At 31.0% G+C, this 2,338-nt stretch overlaps 1 long non-coding RNA gene across 1 annotated transcript; it reads right to left on the bottom strand.

Annotated features, from left to right (window-relative positions):
• Positions 1 to 1,030: 1,030 nt before the first annotated feature.
• Positions 1,031 to 2,121, bottom strand: LOC113381939. The gene is made up of 3 exons (XR_003367606.1): positions 2,082 to 2,121; positions 1,946 to 2,016; positions 1,031 to 1,139 (listed from the first exon to the last, which is right to left on the bottom strand). It is a non-coding gene; the product is annotated as an uncharacterized LOC113381939 (long non-coding RNA).
• Between the last annotated feature and the right edge of the window lie 217 nt (positions 2,122 to 2,338).

The following is a 2,338-nucleotide window of genomic DNA, read 5'->3' as shown; positions in this document are numbered from 1 at the left end:
GTAATGCAAGATCATCAGACTCGAAATACTCAACAATTCATGTTCTCTTCAACACTTAATCCATATAATGTGTGATATCCGGTGCATTCTTTGTTTTCCTTCTTGCATGTTTTTAAGTCTTGCTTGTTTCTTTGGTGACAATTGATCTTCTTGATTAGAGCAAATTTCCCTAGTTTGAATTCCATTTTGACATAACCCATAGGGGTTATGAGCACTCTTTCTCTACAATTGGAAAGCAATTCATATTTCAGCTTTTGCTTAACTGAATAGTTCTGATACTAATGAAATTATAAAGAATATGTATGATACCATATATATTACACTTATCTACCTATAATGTTCATATCATATCACTGAATTGAGGTTATGTGATTTTTGACTGGTCTGTCAGAAATTTCAATAATTATGTGATAAATCAATTATCACAATACATAAACAGAATTTGCATTGCACATGACCTATATACTGAAAATAACTAATTAGTCATTAATATAATAATTTGTAAATTAAAATTGTAAATTAAAAAAAAAAACAGTGCAATTATACTCACCTTTGCTGGTTTCGTATTAAATATGTGAATTTCCTAAAAGTAAAATATTACAAATTAGTACTAAATCATATTAGTTAAAATTATCTTTGTGCAAAACATTAATATACCTATTCTGTAATTCAATATCATCACTTAAGAAATACTCCACAATTCATTTTCTTTTCAACACTTAATCGATATGTGTTCTTATTTTTCTTGCATGTTTTCAAGCCTTGTTTGTTTTGTTTTGGTGACAAAGGATTAATAATTTCTAATATATTATCTAACTTTGTATTTATCTTCTCTATTGGAGAAAATTTCCCTAGTTTGAAATCCATTTTCGTAGGGGTTATCAGCACTGTAATTTTCTCTACAATTGAAAACCAACTTATATCAGTTTGTGCTTAGCTAAATAGTTCTGATACTAATGGAACTATAAAAAATGAATATGTATAAAACTATATAACTTACTTCTCTTTATTCATATGTCACTGAATTGAGGTTATGTTTCTGACTGGTGTGTTAGAAATTTCAATTATTACATGATAAATCAATTATCACAATACATGAACAGACTTTGCATTGAAGGCGGCCTATATACTGCAAATGACTAAACATTATTATAATAATTTATAAATTAAACTAGCTGTAAGTGGAATTCTGTCTTGAGGCAATTATGGCATCGTGCCTTAAGGCAAATTGCTGGAACTTCCCGTTGAATACTGAATGTTTTCAAATAGTTGTCTAATGGTTGTCTGAATCTTTCAAATAGTTGTCTGAATTGTATCATTGTCTAATATAAAATAATAAAATAAAATCTGAAATATTTTCGATATACAAAAAACTAAAAAAAAAAAAAAAAAATTTTTTTTTTAAGACAAGCAGAAAGTTCTTTGAATCATTTAAATCGGACGCTTAGTTCTCTCAAAAACTGCTATTTTTTACATATTTAGCTCCGTATCTTCGAAATGGCTGGGCCTGCCTTTGCCAAAAACTAATAAACACTTCTCCCAATCATTACTAATTGAATGTTTTTTAGATCATTCAAATCGGATACTCCGTTCTCTCAAAAATTCGATTTCTATTTTCTGCACTCTTTGCTCCGTATCTCCGAAACGGCTGGACCTGCCTTTGCCAAAAACTAATCAGCTCTTTTCCCTATCAATAGGAATCGAATGTTTTTTGAACCATTCAAATCGGTTGATCCGTGCGCCCTAAAACGTGACTGGAAATTTGTATCCACACATACATACACACACACACACACACACATCCATTTTTTCTGGAGTATGCCAAAACGTTCAGAAACCTTCAAAACGTCGAGAAATGTAAAAATTTTCAATTCCGATTTTCGGCCCATTACAATAACTTACCCTACGGGAAGTTAAAAATATATTTCAGTACAATTAGACTCACCTTGTTTGCCGGTTTCATATTAAATACTTTTCCAGCTGACTGTTTAACTAATTTCTACAACTGATTTCGCACTAAATTTAAAAGCAATTAATAAATAACGCTTCAATAAAGGAAATATCTTGCATTTCAAACATACACGATAAAATACTCAATTATGCGTCCACGATGCACTGGCCGAGTTAACCTATATTTAATTTGACATTTCGTTCATAAAACACTTCACGGCTATTTTCAAAGGCAAATGTATGTGACCGTGCAACGTACCACGCCACGTACCGACAGATACGAACAAAGCAGTATTATAAACGTTTAAACTGGTCGACGGTGGTTAGAGCTCACAACTATACGTAACAGCATCGGTTTTTTTACTTAACATCAGTTTCGAAACGAAAG

Source organism: Ctenocephalides felis, unplaced genomic scaffold (genome assembly GCF_003426905.1).
Source record: "Ctenocephalides felis isolate EL2017-DRISC unplaced genomic scaffold, ASM342690v1 CF-g0.4_SCAFFOLD_03214, whole genome shotgun sequence".
NCBI lineage: Eukaryota > Metazoa > Arthropoda > Insecta > Siphonaptera > Pulicidae > Ctenocephalides > Ctenocephalides felis.
This window is presented reverse-complemented; position numbering and strand designations above follow the sequence as displayed.